Below are 21,653 nucleotides of genomic sequence, written 5' to 3' on the forward strand. Positions count from 1 at the left end.
ATTGCTCAGGTGGATTTTGGTCCATTCTTCCGCACACACTCCTCACATCCTGTATGGAGACACTAGTCGCCTGCATTGCTCAGGTGGATTTTGGCCCATTCTTCCGCACACACTCCTCACATCCTGTATGGAGACACTTGTCGCCTGCATTGCTCAGGTGGATTTTGGCCCATTCTTCCGCACACACACTCCTCACATCCTGTATGGAGACACTAGTCGCCTGCATTGCTCAGGTGGATTTTGGCCCATTCTTCCGCACACACACTCCTCACATCCTGTATGGAGACACTAGTCGCCTGCATTGCTCAGGTGGATTTTGGCCCATTCTTCCTCCGCACACACTCCTCACATCCTGTATGGAGACACTAGTCCCTGCATTGCTCAGGTGGATTTTGGCCCATTCATCCGCACACACTCCTCACATCCTGTATGGAGACACTAGTCACCTGCATTGCTCAGGTGGATTTTGGTCCATTCTTCCTCCGCACACACTCCTCACATCCTGTATGGAGACACTAGTCGCCTGCATTGCTCAGGTGGATTTTGGTCCATTATTCCGCACACTCCTCACATCCTGTATGGAGACACTAGTCCCCTGCATTGCTCAGGTGGATTTTGTCCCATTCTTCTGCACACACTCCTCACATCCTGTATGGAGACACTACTCACCTGCATTGCTCAGGTGGATTTTGGGCTATTCTTCCGCACACACTCCTCACATCCTGTATGGAGACACTGGTCTCCTGCATTGCTCAGGTGGATTTTGGCCATTCTTCCGCACACACTCCTCACATCCTGTATGGAGACAGTAGTCACCTGCATTGCTCAGGTGGATTTTGGCCCATTCTTCCGCACACACTCCTCACATCCTGTATGGAGACACTGGTCTCCTGCATTGCTCAGGTGGATTTTGGCCATTCTTCCGCACACACTCCTCACATCCTGTATGGAGACACTAGTCACCTGCATTGCTCAGGTGGATTTTGGCCCATTCTTCCGCACACACTCCTCACATCCTGTATGGAGACACTAGTCGCCTGCATTGCTCAGGTGGATTTTGGCCCATTCTTCCGCACACACTCCTCACATCCTGTATGGAGACACTAGTCACCTGCATTGCTCAGGTGGATTTTGGCCCATTCTTCCGCACACACTCCTCACATCCTGTATGGAGACACTAGTCACCTCCATTGCTCAGGTGGATTTTGGCCCATTCTTCTGCACACACTCTCCTCACATCCTGTATGGAGACACTAGTCGCCTGCATTGCCCAGGTGGATTTTGGCCCATTCTTCCGCACACACTCCTCACATCCTGTATGGACACAGTAGTCACCTGCATTGCTCAGGTGGATTTTGGCCCATTCTTCCGCACACACTCCTCACATCCTGTATGGAGACACTAGTCACCTGCATTGCTCAGGTGGATTTTGGCCCATTCTTCCGCACACACTCCTCACATCTTGTATGGAGACACTGGTCACCTGCATTGCTCAGGTGGATTTTGGCCCATTCTTCTGCACACTCCTCACATCCTGTATGGAGACACTAGTCGCCTGCATTGCTCAGGTGGATTTTGGCCCATTCTTCCGCACACACTCCTCACATCCTGTATGGACACACTGGTCACCTGCATTGTTCAGGTGGATATTGGCCCATTCTTCCGCACACACTCCTCACATCCTGTATGGAGACACTAGTCACCTGCATTGCTCAGGTGGATTTTGGCCCATTCTTCCGCACACACTCCTCACATCCTGTATGGAGACACTAGTCACCTGCATTGCTCAGGAGGATTTTGGCCCATTCTTCCGCACACACTCCTCACATCCTGTATGGAGACACTAGTCACCTGCATTGCTCAGGTGGATTTTGGCCCATTCTTCCGCACACACACTCCTCACATCCTGTATGGAGACACTAGTCGCCTGCATTGCTCAGGTGGATTTGGCCCATTCTTCCGCACACACACTCCTCACATCCTGTATGGAGACACTAGTCGCCTGCATTGCTCAGGTGGATTTGGCCCATTCTTCCGCACACACACTCCTCACATCCTGTATGGAGACACTAGTCGCCTGCATTGCTCAGGTGGATTTTGGCCCATTCTTCCGCACACACACTCCTCACATCCTGTATGGAGACACTAGTCCCTGCATTGCTCAGGTGGATTTTGGTCCATTCTTCTGCACACACTCCTCACATCCTGTATGGAGACACTAGTCGCCTGCATTGCTCAGGTGGATTTTGGCCCATTCTTCCGCACACACACTCCTCACATTCTGTATGGAGACACTAGTCACCTGCATTGCTCAGGTGGATTTTGGCCCATTCTTCCGCACACACTCCTCACATCCTGTATGGAGACACTAGTCGCCTGCATTGCTCAGGTGGATTTTGGCCCATTCTTCCGCACACACACTCCTCACATTCTGTATGGAGACACTAGTCGCCTGCATTGCTCAGGTGGATTTTGGCCCATTCTTCCGCACACACACTCCTCACATCCTGTATGGAGACACTAGTCGCCTGCATTGCTCAGGTGGATTTTGGCCCATTCTTCCGCACACACACTCCTCACATTCTGTATGGAGACACTAGTCACCTGCATTGCTCAGGTGGATTTTGGCCCATTCTTCCGCACACACACTCCTCACATTCTGTATGGAGACACTAGTCACCTGCATTGCTCAGGTGGATTTTGGCCCATTCTTCCGCACACACTCCTCACATCCTGTATGGAGACACTAGTCACCTGCATTGCTCAGGTGGATTTTGGCCCATTCTTCCGCACACACTCCTCACATCCTGTATGGAGACACTATTCGCCTGCATTGCTCAGGTGGATTTTGGTCCATTCTTCCGCACACACTCCTCACATCCTGTATGGAGACACTAGTCGTCTGCATTGCTCAGGTGGATTTTGGTTCATTCTTCCGCACACACACTCCTCACATCCTGTATGGAGACACTAGTCACCTGCATTGCTCAGGTGGATTTTGGTTCATTCTTCCGCACACACACTCCTCACATCCTGTATGGAGACACTAGTCACCTGCATTGCTCAGGTGGATTTTGGTCCATTCTTCCGCACACACTCCTCATATCCTGTATGGAGACACTAGTCGCCTGCATTGCTCAGGTGGATTTTGGGCCATTCTTTCGCACACACACTCCTCACATCCTGTATGGAGACACTAGTCGCCTGCATTGCTCAGGTGGATTTTGGCCCATTCTTCCGCACACACACTCCTCACATCCTGTATGGAGACACTAGTCACCTGCATTGCTCAGGTGGATTTTGGCCCATTCTTCCGCACACACACTCCTCACATCCTGTATGGAGACACTAGTCACCTGCATTGCTCAGGTGGATTTTGGTCCATTCTTCCGCACACACTCCTCACATCCTGTATGGAGACACTGGTCCCTGCATTGCTCAGGTGGATTTTGGTCCATTCTTCCGCACACACTCCTCACATCCTGTATGGAGACACTAGTCGCCTGCATTGCTCAGGTGGATTTTGGCCCATTCTTCCGCACACACTCCTCACATCCTGTATGGAGACACTATTCGCCTGCATTGCTCAGGTGGATTTTGGTCCATTCTTCTGCACACACTCCTCACATCCTGTATGGAGACACTAGTCGCCTGCATTGCTCAGGTGGATTTTGGCCCATTCTTCCGCACACACTCCTCACATCCTGTATGGAGACACTAGTCGCCTGCATTGCTCAGGTGGATTTTGGTCTATTCTTCCGCACACACTTCTCACATCCTGTATGGAGACACTAGTCGCTTGCATTGCTCAGGTGGATTTTGGCCCATTCTTCCGCACACACACTCCTCACATCCTGTATGGAGACACTAGTCGCCTGCATTGCTCAGGTGGATTTTGGTCCATTCTTCCGCACACACTCCTCACATCCTGTATGGAGACACTAGTCGCCTGCATTGCTCAGGTGGATTTTGGTCCATTCTTCCGCACACACTCCTCACATCCTTTATGGAGACACTGGTCATCTGCATTGCTCAGGTGGATTTTGGCCCATTCTTCTGTACACACTCCTCACATCCTGTATGGAGACACTAGTCGCCTGCATTGCTCAGGTGGATTTTGGCCCATTCTTCCGCACACACTCCTCACATCCTGTATGGAGACACTAGTCACCTGCATTGCTCAGGTGGATTTTGGACCATTCTTCCGCACACTCCTCACATCCTGTATGGAGACACTAGTCCCTGCATTGCTCAGGTGGATTTTGGTCCATTCTTCCGCACACACACTCCTCGCATCCTGTATGGAGACACTAGTCGCCTGCATTGCTCAGGTGGATTTTGGCCCATTCTTCCGCACACACACTCCTCACATCCTGTATGGAGACACTAGTCGCCTGCATTGCTCAGGTGGATTTTGGTCCATTCTTCCGCACACACACTCCTCTCATCCTGTATGGAGACACTGGTCACCTGCATTGCTCAGGTGGATTTTGGTCCATTCTTCCACACACACTCCTCACATCCTGTATGGAGACACTAGTCGTCTGCATTGCTCAGGTGGATTTTGGTTCATTCTTCCGCACACACACTCCTCACATCCTGTATGGAGACACTAGTCACCTGCATTGCTCAGGTGGATTTTGGTCCATTCTTCCGCACACACTACTCACATCCTGTATGGAGACACTAGTCACCTGCATTGCTCAGGTGGATTTTGGCCCATTCTTCCGCACACACTCCTCACATCCTGTATGGAGACACTAGTCGTGTGCATTGCTCAGGTGGATTTTGGTCCATTCTTCCGCACACACTCCTCACATCCTGTATGGAGACACTAGTCACCTGCATTGCTCAGGTGGATTTTGGCCCATTCTTCCGCACACACTCCTCACATCCTGTATGGAGACACTAGTCGCTTGCATTGCTCAGGTGGATTTTGGCCCATTCTTCCGCACACACACTCCTCACATCCTGTATGGAGACACTAGTCGCCTGCATTGCTCAGGTGGATTTTGGTCCATTCTTCTGCACACACTCCTCACATCCTGTATGGAGACACTAGTCGCCTGCATTGCTCAGGTGGATTTTGGGCCATTCTTCTGCACACACTCCTCACATCCTGTATGGAGACACTAGTCGCCTGCATTGCTCAGGTGGATTTTGGTCCATTCTTCCGCACACACTCCTCACATCCTGTATGGAGACACTAGTCGCCTGCATTGCTCAGGTGGATTTTGGGCCATTCTTCTGCACACACTCCTCACATCCTGTATGGAGACACTAGTCACCTGTATTGCTCAGGTGGATTTTGGCCATTCTTCCGCACACACTCCTCACCTCCTGTATGGAGACACTAGTCTCCTGCATTGCTCAGGTGGATTTTGGCCCATTCTTCCGCACACACACTCCTCACATCCTGTATGGAGACACTAGTCTCCTGCATTGCTCAGGTGGATTTTGGCCCATTCTTCCGCACACACACTCCTCACATCCTGTATGGAGACACTAGTCTCCTGCATTGTTCAGGTGGATTTTGGCCCATTCTTCCGCACACACTCCTCACATCCTGTATGGAGACACTAGTCCCTGCATTGCTCAGGTGGATTTTGGCCCATTCTTCCGCACACACTCCTCACATCCTGTATGGAGACACTAGTCGTGTGCATTGCTCAGGTGGATTTTGATCCATTCTTCCGCACACACTCCTCACATCCTGTATGGAGACACTAGTCGCCTGCATTGCTCAGGTGGATTTTGGCCCATTCTTCCGCACACACTCCTCACATCCTGTATGGAGACACTAGTCGCCTGCATTGCTCAGGTGGATTTTGGCCCATTCTTCCGCACACACTCCTCACATCCTGTATGGAGACACTGGTCACCTGCATTGCTCAGGTGGATTTTGGCCCATTCTTCTGTACACACTCCTCACATCCTGTATGGAGACACTAGTCACCTGCATTGCTCAGGTGGATTTTGGTCCATTCTTCTGTACACACTCCTCACATCCTGTATGGAGACACTAGTCACCTGCATTGCTCAGGTGGATTTTGGCCCATTCTTCTGTACACACTCCTCACATCCTGTATGGAGACACTAGTCGCCTGCATTGCTCAGGTGGATTTTGGCCCATTCTTCCGCACACACACTCCTCACATCCTGTATGGAGACACTAGTCACCTGCATTGCTCAGGTGGATTTTGGTCCATTCTTCCGCACACACACTCCTCACATCCTGTATGGAGACACTAGTCGCCTGCATTGCTCAGGTGGATTTTGGTCCATTCTTCCGCACACACTCCTCACATCCTGTATGGAGACACTAGTCGCCTGCATTGCTCAGGTGGATTTTGGTCCATTCTTCCGCACACACTCCTCACATCCTGTATGGAGACAGTAGTCGCCTGCATTGCTCAGGTGGATTTTGGCCCATTCTTCCACACACACTCCTCACATCCTGTATGGAGACACTAGTCGCCTGCATTGCTCAGGTGGATTTGGCCCATTCTCCGCACACACTCCTCACATCCTGTATGGAGACACTAGTCCCTGCATTGCTCAGGTGGATTTTGGCCCATTCTTCCGCACACACTCCTCACATCCTGTATGGAGACACTAGTCACCTGCATTGCTCAGGTGGATTTTGGCCCATTCTTCCGCACACACTCCTCACATCCTGTATGGAGACACTAGTCATCTGCATTGCTCAGGTGGATTTTGGCCCATTCTTCCGCACACACTCCTCACATCCTGTATGGAGACACTAGTTGCCTGCAGTGCTCAGGTGGATTTTGGCCCATTCTTCTGCACACACTCCTCACATCCTGTATGGAGACACTAGTCGCCTGCATGGCTCAGGTGGATTTTGGCCCATTCTTCTGCACACAGTCCTCACATCCTGTATGGAGACACTAGTCGCCTGCATTGCTCAGGTGGATTTTGGCCCATTCTTCCGCACACACACTCCTCACATCCTGTATGGAGACACTAGTCGCCTGCATTGCTCAGGTGGATTTTGGTCCATTCTTCTGCACACACTCCTCACATCCTGTATGGAGACACTAGTCGCCTGCATTGCTCAGGTGGATTTTGGCCCATTCTTCCGCACACACACTCCTCACATCCTGTATGGAGACACTAGTCGTCTGCATTGCTCAGGTGGATTTTGGCCCATTCTTCCACACATTCCTCACATCCTGTATGGAGACACTAGTCGTCTGCATTGCTCAGGTGGATTTTGGCCCATTCTTCCGCACACACTCCTCACATCCTGTATGGAGACACTAGTCGTCTGCATTGCTCAGGTGGATTTTGGCCCATTCTTCCACACACTCCTCACATCCTGTATGGAGACACTGGTCACCTGCATTGCTCAGGTGGATTTTGGCCCATTCTTCCGCACACACTCCTCACATCCTGTATGGAGACACTAGTCGCCTGCATTGCTCAGGTGGATTTTGGCCCATTCTTCCGCACACACTCCTCACATCCTGTATGGAGACACTAGTCACCTGCATTGCTCAGGTGGATTTTGGCCCATTCTTCCGCACACACTCCTCACATCCTGTATGGAGACACTAGTCGTGTGCATTGCTCAGGTGGATTTTGATCCATTCTTCCGCACACACTCCTCACATCCTGTATGGAGACACTAGTCACCTGCATTGCTCAGGTGGATTTTGGCCCATTCTTCCGCACACACTCCTCACATCCTGTATGGAGACACTAGTCGCCTGCATTGCTCAGGTGGATTTTGGCCCATTCTTCCGCACACACTCCTCACATCCTGTATGGAGACACTAGTCACCTGCATTGCTCAGGTGGATTTTGTCCCATTCTTCTGCACACACTCCTCACATCCTGTATGGAGACACTAGTCACCTGCATTGCTCAGGTGGATTTTGGCCCATTCTTCCGCACACACTCCTCACATCCTGTATGGAGACACTAGTCACCTGCATTGCTCAGGTGGATTTTGGTCCATTCTTCCGCACACACTCCTCACATCCTGTATGGAGACACTAGTCACCTGCATTGCTCAGGTGGATTTTGGCCCATTCTTCCGCACACACTCCTCACATCCTGTATGGAGACACTAGTCGCCTGCATTGCTCAGGTGGATTTTGGCCCATTCTTCCACACACACTCCTCACATCTTGTATGGAGACACTGGTCACCTGCATTGCTCAGGTGGATTTTGGTCCATTCTTCCGCACACACACTCCTCACCTCCTGTATGGAGACACTAGTCGCCTGCATTGCTCAGGGGGATTTTGGTCCATTCTTCCACACACACTCCTCACATCTTGTATGGAGACACTGGTCACCTGCATTGCTCAGGTGGATTTTGGTCCATTCTTCCGCACACACACTCCTCACCTCCTGTATGGAGACACTAGTCACCTGCATTGCTCAGGTGGATTTTGGCCCATTCTTCCGCACACACTCCTCACATCCTGTATGGAGACACTAGTCGCCTGCATTGCTCAGGTGGATTTTGGTCCATTCTTCCGCACACACTCCTCACATCCTGTATGGAGACACTAGTCACCTGCATTGCTCAGGTGGATTTTGGCCCATTCTTCCGCACACACTCCTCACATCCTGTATGGAGACACTAGTCACCTGCATTGCTCAGGTGGATTTTGGGCCATTCTTCCACACACACTCCTCACATCCTGTATGGAGACACTAGTCACCTGCATTGCTCAGGTGGATTTTGTCCCATTCTTCCGCACACACTCCTCACATCCTGTATGGAGACACTAGTCCCCTGCATTGCTCAGGTGGATTTTGGCCCATTCTTCCGCACACACTCCTCACATCCTGTATGGAGACACTAGTCACCTCCATTGCTCAGGTGGATTTTGGCCCATTCTTCTGCACACACTCTCCTCACATCCTGTATGGAGACACTAGTCGCCTGCATTGCCCAGGTGGATTTTGGCCCATTCTTCCGCACACACTCCTCACATCCTGTATGGAGACAGTAGTCACCTGCATTGCTCAGGTGGATTTTGGCCCATTCTTCCGCACACACTCCTCACATCCTGTATGGAGACACTAGTCGCCTGCATTGCTCAGGTGGATTTTGGCCCATTCTTCCGCACACACTCCTCACATCCTGTATGGAGACACTAGTCACCTGCATTGCTCAGGTGGATTTTGGCCCATTCTTCCGCACACACTCCTCACATCCTGTATGGAGACACTAGTCATCTGCATTGCTCAGGTGGATTTTGGCCCATTCTTCCGCACACACTCCTCACATCCTGTATGGAGACACTAGTCATCTGCATTGCTCAGGTGGATTTTGGCCCATTCTTCTGCACACACTCCTCACATCCTGTATGGAGACACTAGTCGCCTGCATTGCTCAGGTGGATTTTGGCCCATTCTTCCACACACACTCCTCACATCCTGTATGGAGACACTAGTCCCTACATTGCTCAGGTGGATTTTGGCCCATTCTTCCGCACACACTCCTCACATCCTGTATGGAGACACTAGTCACCTGCATTGCTCAGGTGGATTTTGGCCCATTCTTCCGCACACACTCCTCACATCCTGTATGGAGACACTAGTCCCTGCATTGCTCAGGTGGATTTTGGCCCATTCTTCCGCACACACTCCTCACATCCTGTATGGAGACACTAGTCGTGTGCATTGCTCAGGTGGATTTTGATCCATTCTTCCGCACACACTCCTCACATCCTGTATGGAGACACTAGTCACCTGCATTGCTCAGGTGGATTTTGGCCCATTCTTCCGCACACACTCCTCACATCCTGTATGGAGACACTAGTCGCCTGCATTGCTCAGGTGGATTTTGGCCCATTCTTCCGCACACACTCCTCACATCCTGTATGGAGACACTGGTCGCCTGCATTGCTCAGGTGGATTTTGGTCCATTCTTCCGCACACACTCCTCACATCCTGTATGGAGACACTAGTCGTGTGCATTGCTCAGGTGGATTTTGATCCATTCTTCCGCACACACTCCTCACATCCTGTATGGAGACACTAGTCGCCTGCATTGCTCAGGTGGATTTTGGTCCATTCTTCCGCACACACTCCTCACATCCTGTATGGAGACACTAGTCACCTGCATTGCTCAGGTGGATTTTGGCCCATTCTTCCGCACACACTCCTCACATCCTGTATGGAGACACTAGTCACCTGCATTGCTCAGGTGGATTTTGGGCCATTCTTCCACACACACTCCTCACATCCTGTATGGAGACACTAGTCACCTGCATTGCTCAGGTGGATTTTGTCCCATTCTTCTGCACACACTCCTCACATCCTGTATGGAGACACTAGTCACCTGCATTGCTCAGGTGGATTTTGGCCCATTCTTCCGCACACACTCCTCACATCCTGTATGGAGACACTAGTCACCTGCATTGCTCAGGTGGATTTTGGCCCATTCTTCCGCACACACTCCTCACATCCTGTATGGAGACACTAGTCGCCTGCATTGCTCAGGTGGATTTTGGCCCATTCTTCCGCACACACTCCTCACATCCTGTATGGAGACACTAGTCGCCTGCATTGCTCAGGTGGATTTTGGCCCATTCTTCCACACACACTCCTCACATCCTGTATGGAGACACTGGTCACCTGCATTGCTCAGGTGGATTTTTGCCCATTCTTCTGTACACACTCCTCACATCCTGTATGGAGACACTAGTCGCCTGCATTGCTCAGGTGGATTTTGGCCCATTCTTCCGCACACACTCCTCACATTCTGTATGGAGACACTAGTCGCCTGCATTGCTCAGGTGGATTTTGGCCCATTCTTCTGTACACACTCCTCACATCCTGTATGGAGACACTAGTCACCTGCATTTCTCAGGTGGATTTTGGCCCATTCTTCCACACACACTCCTCACATCCTGTATGGAGACACTAGTCGCCTGCATTGGTCAGGTGGATTTTGGTCCATTCTTCTGCACACACTCCTCACATCCTGTATGGAGACACTGGTCACCTGCATTGCTCAGGTGGATTTTGGCCCATTCTTCTGTACACACTCCTCACATCCTGTATGGAGACACTAGTCGCCTGCATTGCTCAGGTGGATTTTGGCCCATTCTTCCGCACACACTCCTCACATTCTGTATGGAGACACTAGTCGCCTGCATTGCTCAGGTGGATTTTGGCCCATTCTTCTGTACACACTCCTCACATCCTGTATGGAGACACTAGTCACCTGCATTGCTCAGGTGGATTTTGGTCCATTCTTCCGCACACACACTCCTCACATCCTGTATGGAGACACTAGTCACCTGCATTGCTAAGGTGGATTTTGGTCCATTCTTCCGCACACACACTCCTCACATCCTGTATGGAGACACTAGTCGCTTGCATTGCTCAGGTGGATTTGGCCCATTCTTCCGCACACGCCTCACATCCTGTATGGAGACACTAGTCACCTGCATTGCTAAGGTGGATTTTGGCCCATTCTTCCGCACACACACACTCCTCACATCCTGTATGGAGACACTAGTCGCCTGCATTGCTCAGGTGGATTTTGGCCCATTCTTCCGCACACACACTCCTCACATCCTGTATGGAGACACTAGTCATCTGCATTGCTCAGGTGGATTTTGGCCCATTCTTCCGCACACACTCCTCACATCCTGTATGGAGACACTAGTCGCCTGCATTGCTCAGGTGGATTTTGGTCCATTCTTCTGCACACACTCCTCACATCCTGTATGGAGACACTAGTCACCTGCATTGCTCAGGTGGATTTTGGCCCATTCTTCCGCACACACTCCTCACATCCTGTATGGAGACACTAGTCGCCTGCATTGCTCAGGTGGATTTTGGTCCATTCTTCCGCATACACACTCCTCACATCCTGTATGGAGACACTAGTCGCCTGCATTGCTCAGGTGGATTTTGGCCCATTCTTCCGCACACACTCCTCACATCCTGTATGGAGACACTAGTCGCCTGCATTGCTCAGGGGGATTTTGGTCCATTCTTCCGCACACACACTCCTCACCTCCTGTATGGAGACACTAGTCGCCTGCATTGCTCAGGTGGATTTTGGTCCATTCTTCCGCACACACTCCTCACATCCTGTATGGAGACACTAGTCGCCTGCATTGCTCAGGTGGATTTTGGCCCATTCTTCCGCACACACACTCCTCACATCCTGTATGGAGACACTAGTCGCCTGCATTGCTCAGGTGGATTTTGGCCCATTCTTCCGCACACACACTCCTCACATCCTGTATGGAGACACTAGTCACCTGCATTGCTCAGGTGGATTTTGGCCCATTCTTCCGCACACTCCTCACATCCTGTATGGAGACACTAGTCATCTGCATTGCTCAGGTGGATTTTGGCCCATTCTTCCGCACACACTCCTCACATCCTGTATGGAGACACTAGTCGCCTGCATTGCTCAGGTGGATTTTGGCCCATTCTTCTGCACACACTCCTCACATCCTGTATGGAGACACTAGTCATCTGCATTGCTCAGGTGGATTTTGGCCCATTCTTCCGCACACACTCCTCACATCCTGTATGGAGACAGTAGTCGCCTGCATTGCTCAGGTGGATTTTGGCCCATTCTTCCGCACACACTCCTCACATCCTGTATGGAGACACTAGTCGCCTGCATTGCTCAGGTGGATTTTGGTCCATTCTTCTGCACACACTCCTCACATCCTGTATGGAGACACTAGTCACCTGCATTGCTCAGGTGGATTTTGGCCCATTCTTCCGCACACACTCCTCACATCCTGTATGGAGACACTAGTCGCCTGCATTGCTCAGGTGGATTTTGGTCCATTCTTCCGCATACACACTCCTCACATCCTGTATGGAGACACTAGTCGCCTGCATTGCTCAGGTGGATTTTGGCCCATTCTTCCACACACTCCTCACATCCTGTATGGAGACACTAGTCGCCTGCATTGCTCAGGTGGATTTTGGTCCATTCTTCCGCATACACACTCCTCACATCCTGTATGGAGACACTAGTCGCCTGCATTGCTCAGGTGGATTGTGGCCCATTCTTCCACACACACTCCTCACATCCTGTATGGAGACACTAGTCGCCTGCATTGCTCAGGTGGGTTTTGGCCCATTCTTCCGCACACACTCCTCACATCCTGTATGGAGACACTAGTCGCCTGCATTGCTCAGGTGGATTTTGGCCCATTCTTCCGCACACACTCCTCACATCCTGTATGGAGACACTAGTCGCCTGCATTGCTCAGGTGGATTTTGGCCCATTCTTCCGCACACACTCCTCACATCCTGTATGGAGACACTAGTCACCTGCATTGCTCAGGTGTGATTTTGGTCCATTCTTCCGAACACACTCCTCACATCCTGTATGGAGACACTAGTCTCCTGCATTGCTCAGGTGGATTTTGGACCATTCTTCCGCACACACTCCTCACATCCTGTATGGAGACACTAGTCGCCTGCATTGCTCAGGTGGATTTTGGCCCATTCTTCCGCACACACACTCCTCACATCCTGTATGGAGACACTAGTCACCTGCATTGCTCAGGTGGATTTTGGCCCATTCTTCCGCACACTCCTCACATCCTGTATGGAGACACTAGTCATCTGCATTGCTCAGGTGGATTTTGGCCCACTCTTCTGCATACACTCCTCACATCCTGTATGGAGACACTAGTCGCCTGCATTGCTCAGGTTGCTTTTGGCCCACTCTTCTGCACACACTCCTCACATCCTGTATGGAGACACTAGTCACCTGCATTGCTCAGGTGGATTTTGGCCCATTCTTCCGCACACACTCCTCACATCCTGTATGGAGACACTGGTCCCTGCATTGCTCAGGTGGATTTTGGCCCACTCTTCTGCACACACTCCTCACATCCTGTATGGAGACACTAGTCGCCTGCATTGCTCAGGTGGATTTTGGCCCATTTTCCCGCACACACACTCCTCACATCCTGTATGGAGACACTAGTCGCCTGCATTGCTCAGGTGGATTTTGGCCCATTCTTCCGCACACACTCCTCACATCCTGTATGGAGACACTAGTCACCTGCAATGCTCAGGTGGATTTTGGCCCATTTTTCCGCACACACTCCTCACATCCTGTATGGAGACACTAGTCGCCTGCATTGCTCAGGTGGATTTTGGCCCATTCTTCTGCACACACACTCCTCACATCCTGTATGGAGACACTGGTCGCCTGCATTGCTCAGGTGGATTTTGGCCCATTCTTCTGCACACACACTCCTCACATCCTGTATGGAGACACTGGTCGCCTGCATTGCTCAGGTGGATTTGGCCCATTCTTCCGCACACACTCCTCACATCCTGTATGGAGACACTAGTCACCTGCATTGCTCAGGTGGATTTGGTCCATTCTTCCGCACACACACTCCTCACATCCTGTATGGAGACACTAGTCCCCTGCATTGCTCAGGTGGATTTTGGCCCATTCTTCTGCACACACACTCCTCACATCCTGTATGGAGACACTGGTCGCCTGCATTGCTCAGGTGGATTTTGGCCCATTCTTCTGCACACACTCCTCACATCCTGTATGGAGACACTAGTCACCTGCATTGCTCAGGTGGATTTTGGCCCATTCTTCCGCACACACTCCTCACATCCTGTATGGAGACACTAGTCACCAGCATTGCTCAGGTGGATTTTGGCCCATTCTTCCGCACACACTCCTCACATCCTGTATGGAGACACTAGTCGCCTGCATTGCTCAGGTGGATTTTGGCCCATTCTTCCGCACACACTCCTCACATCCTGTATGGAGACACTAGTCCCCTGCATTGCTCAGGTGGATTTTGGCCCATTCTTCTGCACACACACTCCTCACATCCTGTATGGAGACACTGGTCGCCTGCATTGCTCAGGTGGATTTTGGTCCATTCTTCCGCACACACTCCTCACATCCTGTATGGAGACACTAGTCCCCTGCATTGCTCAGGTGGATTTTGGCCCATTCTTCCGCACACACTCCTCACATCCTGTATGGAGACACTAGTCCCCTGCATTGCTCAGGTGGATTTTGGCCCATTCTTCCGCACACACTCCTCACATCCTGTATGGAGACACTAGTCCCCTGCATTGCTCAGGTGGATTTTGGCCCATTCTTCCGCACACACTCCTCACATCCTGTATGGAGACACTAGTCCCCTGCATTGCTCAGGTGGATTTTGGCCCATTCTTCCGCACACACTCCTCACATCCTGTATGGAGACACTTGTCCCCTGCATTGCTCAGGTGGATTTGGCCCATTCTTCCGCACACACTCCTCACATCCTGTATGGAGACACTAGTCTCCTGCATTGCTCAGGTGGATTTTGGTCCATTCTTCTGCACACACTCCTCACATCCTGTATGGAGACACTAGTCGCCTGCATTGCTCAGGTGGATTTTGGCCCATTCTTCTGCACACACTCCTCACATCCTGTATGGAGACACTAGTCACCTGCATTGCTCAGGTGGATTTTGGCCCATTCTTCCGCACACTCCTCACATCCTGTATGGAGACACTAGTCCCTGCATTGCTCAGGTGGATTTTGGCCCATTCTTCTGCACACACTCCTCACATTCTGTATGGAGACACTAGTCACCTGCATTGCTCAGGTGGATTTTGGCCCATTCTTCCGCACACACTCCTCACATCCTGTATGGAGACACTAGTCCCTGCATTGCTCAGGTGGATTTTGGTCCATTCTTCCGCACACACTCCTCACATCCTGTATGGAGACACTAGTCGCCTGCATTGCTCAGGTGGATTTTGGCCCATTCTTCCGCACACACTCCTCACATCCTGTATGGAGACACTAGTCGCCTGCATTGCTCAGGTGGATTTTGGCCCATTCTTCCGCACACACACTCCTCACATCCTGTATGGAGACACTAGTCACCAGCATTGCTCAGGTGGATTTTGGCCCATTCTTCCGCACACACTCCTCACATCCTGTATGGAGACACTAGTCACCTGCATTGCTCAGGTGGATTTTGGTCCATTCTTCCACACACACTCCTCACATCCTGTATGGAGACACTAGTCACCTGCATTGCTCAGGTGGATTTTGGTCCATTCTTCCACACACACTCCTCACATCCTGTATGGAGACACTAGTCACCTGTATTGCTCAGGTGGATTTTGGTCCATTCTTCCACACACACTCCTCACATCCTGTATGGAGACACTAGTCACCTGTATTGCTCAGGTGGATTTTGGTCCATTCTTCTGCACACACTCCTCACATCCTGTATGGAGACACTAGTCGCCTGCATTGCTCAGGTGTGATTTTGGTCCATTCTTCCGCACACACTCCTCACATCCTCCAGGTCCTGGCTCCTTCTTTGAACTCTGAGCTTTAGTTCCTTCCAGACGTGTTCTATTGGATTTGGGTCCGGTGATCGGTTCGGCCATTCAGCAGATTTTTTTTTTTTTTTTTCTGAAACCAACTGAGGTTTCTTTGGCTGAGTGTTTGGGATCATTGTCTTGCTGAAATGTCCTCCCTCGTTTCATCTTCATCCTCCTGTTAGAAGGCAGCAGCTTTTCATCCAAAATGTCTCGTTACATTTGTCCATTCATTCATCCTCCAGTTATATGAAGTTTTCTGTATGCTGGCAAACGGCCCCACACCATGATGTTACCACCTCAACTCTTCACTGTTGGTGTTTTTGGGGTGATTTGCCTTTTGCCCTCCAAACATAGTGTGTATTATGGCCTCCAAAGAGTTAAGGCTGCGAAGGTCTTAAAACAGCTCACTGGTTTTACCCATCATGTGATGTTTCTTGTGTGGCACCTTGGTAATGGGGCAACTTTTAATAGGCCATCAGTTGAACCAGCTGATTTTATTTTTCAGTAAGTGGCAGGATTGCTTTCAGCTGGTGTCATGACTTTCCACCTCTTTCTTTATATATTCAATACTTTTTCCCTGTGTCATTTTTCATTGTTATATATCACTACATTTATGGACATCTATGGATTGATTATTTTGCCAGTGTGGATTGGATGGGTTGTTACTGACATCTGGAGAGAAATTCTTTTCAGTAGCGCTTTTAGATATATATTTACTTAGAAAATTGATGTGTTCATTACTTATTTCTCCTGCTGTAAGTGGATATGAAAATATGTTGGCAATTTACCTAGAATTAGACATATATATTAAAAATAAATGTGAATGCCATGAATTGTGGCTCTCGCTGCTGTGGTATGTGGATTGTGCGTCCTGAGATTCATTTATTCGAGGACTTCCTAATGCTAAATGTAATCAAGCCATGACTTAGTGTAATCAGTCATTTTGGTGGCTAGCCAAGCAAGCAGCAATGTAATAATTCCATGCAAATATATGGAAAATCCTCTTTGACCCAAAGAAGCAGAGCGGATAGTTTACAGCTTTGGCCTCGGTTACTACAGTCATGGCCAAAAGTTTTGAGAATGCTACAAATATTAATTTTTACAAAGTCTGCTGCTTCAGTTTTTCTAATGGCAATTTGCATATACTCCAGAATGTCATAAAGAGTGATCAGCTTGACAGCAATTACTTGCAAAGTCAATATTGGTAAGAAAATGAACTTTAACCCCCAAAACACACTTCAACATCATTGCATTCCTGCCTTAAAAGGAGCAGCTAACATTGTTTTAGTGATTGTTCCAGTAACACAGGTGTGGGTGTTGATGAGGACAGGGCTGGCGATCAATCAGTCATGATTAAGTAAGAATGACACCACTGGACACTTTAAAAGGAGGCTGGTGCTTGGTATCATTGTTTCTCTTCAGTTAACCATGGTTATCTCTAAAGAAACACGTGCAGCCATCATTGCTCTGCACAAAAATGGCCTAACAGGGAAGAGTATCGCAGCTACAAAGATTGCACCTCAGTCACCAATCTATCGCATCATCAAGAACTTCAAGGAGAGAGCTTCCATTGTTGCCAAAATGGCTCCAGGGCGCCCAAGAAGGACCAGCAAACGCCAGGACCGTATCTTAAACCTGTTTCAGCTGCGGGATGGGACTACCAGCCGTGGCGAGCTAGCGCAGCAATGGCAGCGGCTGGTGTGAGGCTTCTGCACGCACTGTGAGGTGGAGTCTGCTTGAACAAGGCCTGGTTTCAAGGAGGGCAGCAAAGAAGCCACTTCTCTCCAGAAAAAACATCAGGGACCGACTGATATTCTGCAGAAGGTACAGGGAGTGGACTGCTGAGGACTGGGGGAAAGTCATTTTCTCAGATGAATCCCCTTTTCGATTGTTTGGGACATCTGGAAACAGCTTATTAGGAGAAGAAGAGGTGAGCGCTACCTCCAGTCTTGTCTCATGCCAACTGTTACCATCCGGAAACCATTCATGTGTGGGGCTGCTTCTCAGCCAAGGGAATCGCACCACTCACAGTCTGGCCTAAAAACACCGCCATGAATAAAGAATGGCACCAGAATGTCCTCCAAGAGCAGCTTCTCCCAACCGTCCAAGAGCAGTTTGGCCCCAACAATGCCTTTTCCAGCATGATGGAGCACCTTGCCATAAAGCAAAGGTGACCACTAAATGGCTCATGGAACAAAACATAGAGATTTTGGGTCCATGGCCTGGAAACTCCCCAGATCTTAATCCCATTGAGAACTTGTGGGCAATCATCAAGAGACGGGTGGACAAACAAAAAACCAACAAATTCTGGCAAAATGCAAGCATTACTTATGCAAGAATGGACAGCGATCAGTCAGGATTTGCTCCAGAAGATGATTGACAGCTGCCCGGGAGAATTGCAGAGGTCCTGAAGAAGAAGGGGCAACACTGCAAATACTGACTTGCTGCATTAACTCATTCTAATGTCAATAGAACCTTCTGGTCTCATAATATGATTGCAATTATATTTCTGTATGTGACGTAAACATCAGACAAACACAAACACCAGAGGGAACAGATCATGTGAAAATAGCATTGTGGTGTCATTCTCACAACTTTTGGCCATGACTGTATACTGCACCTTACAGAGCGTTGTCTTCTCGAATCTGTGGCCTATATAATATTTATTCACATTAATTCCATAGCACTTTACATACATTGTAAGCCCCAATGGGGACAGTGTTGCCAATCTAAACTCCCTATCAGAATGTCTTTGGAGTGTGGGAGGAAACCCACGCAAACACGGGGAGAACATACGGTACAAACTCCTTGCAGATGGTGTCCTTGGTGGGATTCGAACCCAGGACCCAAGCGCTGCAAGACTGCAGTGCCAACCACTGAGCCACCACAAGACTGCAGTGCCAACCGCTGAGCCACCACAAGACTGCAGTGCCAACCACTGAGCCACCACAAGACTGCAGTGCCAACCGCTGAGCCACCACAAGACTGCAGTGCCAACCGCTGAGCCACCACAAGACTGCAGTGCCAACCGCTGAGCCACCACAAGACTGCAGTGCCAACCGCTGAGCCACCACAAGACTGCAGTGCCAACCGCTGAGCCACCACAAGACTGCAGTGCCAACCGCTGAGCCACCACAAGACTGCAGTGCCAACCGCTGAGCCACCACAAGACTGCAGTGCCAACCGCTGAGCCACCACAAGACTGCAGTGCCAACCGCTGAGCCACCACAAGACTGCAGTGCCAACCGCTGAGCCACCACAAGACTGCAGTGCCAACCACTGAGCCACCACAAGACTGCAGTGCCAACCACTGAGCCACCACAAAACTGCAGTGCCAACCACTGAGCCACCACAAGACTGCAGTGCCAACCACTGAACCACCACCACGACTACAGTGCTAACCACTGAGCCACTTTATTACTTCTACAGTTCATTGGTAAAGAGTAATCGGAATGAGGCATCAAACAAGCCCCGCCCCCCGACAAGGACCTGGGGATTACATACAACCAAACAAGACAAAACCCAATGTCTCTACAAGGAGCAGAACCAAAAGGTGAATCATGACACTACCTCTGCAAAATCTGGCCTTACAGAGGTTATCCCTTACTTTTACATTGATAGCCGATTCTTAGGATAGGTCATCACTGTCAGATCGGCCGGGGTCGACACCCCCAGGAGGCAGCCAGAAATGCCCAGTGTCCTCCGGAGCTGCTCCGTCTTCAGATAGTGGCCGGGTGCTGCACATCTGCCTCGGATTCATCTGAATAGGAGGTGGATGTGTAGTACTCGGCCGCGGCCACTATCAGAAGACAGAGCAGCTCCGGAACTGAGCACTTCTGGCTGCCTGCCACTGCTGCCGACACCATGAACAGCTGACCGGCGGGGTGCGGGGTGTCAGATCCCAGCCAATCTAACGTTGTAGACCCATCCTATGGATCGCCATCAATCTAATAGTAGTGGATCACCCCTTTTTAACAAAATTCAGAAGGGATATTAATCTAGATTGTGCTGGAGAGTATCCCAAAAACAGGGCTGAAAAGCATCTGATCAAACCCTTCCGTGGCTTCTGTCTTGAAATCAGACTCCTCCTGTGTCATCTGTAGGATGCAATTCCCATTTAGCAGAGCTACTTTTCCCCAGCACTTGATTTTTTAGGACCTGTGTGGATCTCGTCATTCTCGCATTTTCCACCATCTGTGAGTTATGTTGGCATCAAAGGCAGCAGCTTCAAGGACTACAGAGGAGTTTGTGGTGCTTGTGTCAAATAAACCTCATATAAGCGATCAGCTGAGCACCCGGCGGCCGGCTATTGAGAGTGCTCAGCTGAGCACCCGGCAGCCGGCTATTGAGAGCGCTCAGCTGAGCACCCGGCGGCCGGCTATTGAGAGTGCTCAGCTGAGCACCCGGCAGCCGGCTATTGAGAGCGCTCAGGTGATCACCTGGCAGCCGGCTATTGAGCGCTCTCAGCTGAGCACCCGGCGGCCGGCTTTTGAGAGCGCTCAGCTGAGCGCCCAGCGGCCGGCTTTTGAGAGCGCTCAGCTGAGCGCTCACAATAGTCTGCTTCCGGTAAAAAAAGAAGAAAAAAAAAAGCTTTCCGTTGTTTTGTACGATCCGTTGCATCAGTTGTGCCATTATATGCAACGCATCCGTTGCATCCGTCACACGACGCAATGCAACGGAAGCCATCCAACGCAAGTGTGAAAGTAGCCTTAGGCTAGTTTCACACTTGCGTTGAACGGTATCCGTTGCATTGCGTTGTGTAACGGATGCAACGGATGTGTTGCATATAATGGCACAACTGATGCAACGGATCGTACAAAACAACGCAATTCGTTTTGTTTTGTTTTGTTTTTTTTTTTTTTACAGTTTTACCAGCGGCAGACTATTGTGAACAATCCGCTGATCGCTCCCAGTAGCCGGCCGCCGGGTGATCAGCTGATCGCTCCCAGTAGCCGGCCACCGGGTGATCAGCTGATCGCTCCCAGTAGCCGGCCGCCGGGTGATCAGCTGATCGCTCCCTGCAGCCGGCGGCCGGTTGCTCAGCTGAGCGTTCGGCCAGCGCAAGCCAAAATAAAGTTTGATTTAAAAAAAAAAAAAAAAAAAGAGCATGCGCAGTGAAATCCAGAGCATTCCGCTGCTCAAAATAACGTTACATGCTGCGTTCCTCCCGCTCGGCGGAAGCAACGGAGCGTCGCCCAGCGGAAGCAACGCAGGTCCTTTTGGTACAATCCGTCACCCATACAAGTCTATGGGAAACAGCGGAATCCGTTAACGGATTCTGCTGTTTTCCAAAAGAGCGGATTGT

The 21,653-nt window shown here is 50.3% G+C and overlaps 1 protein-coding gene across 1 annotated transcript in view; it reads left to right on the forward strand.

The window, feature by feature from the left end:
• GPSM1 (G protein signaling modulator 1) overlaps window positions 1-21,653 on the forward strand; it is a 393,869-nt gene that overhangs the window by 89,211 nt on the left and 283,005 nt on the right. The window lies entirely within an intron of this gene.

This window comes from Anomaloglossus baeobatrachus, chromosome 9 (assembly GCF_048569485.1).
Source record: "Anomaloglossus baeobatrachus isolate aAnoBae1 chromosome 9, aAnoBae1.hap1, whole genome shotgun sequence".
Lineage (NCBI taxonomy): Eukaryota > Metazoa > Chordata > Amphibia > Anura > Aromobatidae > Anomaloglossus > Anomaloglossus baeobatrachus.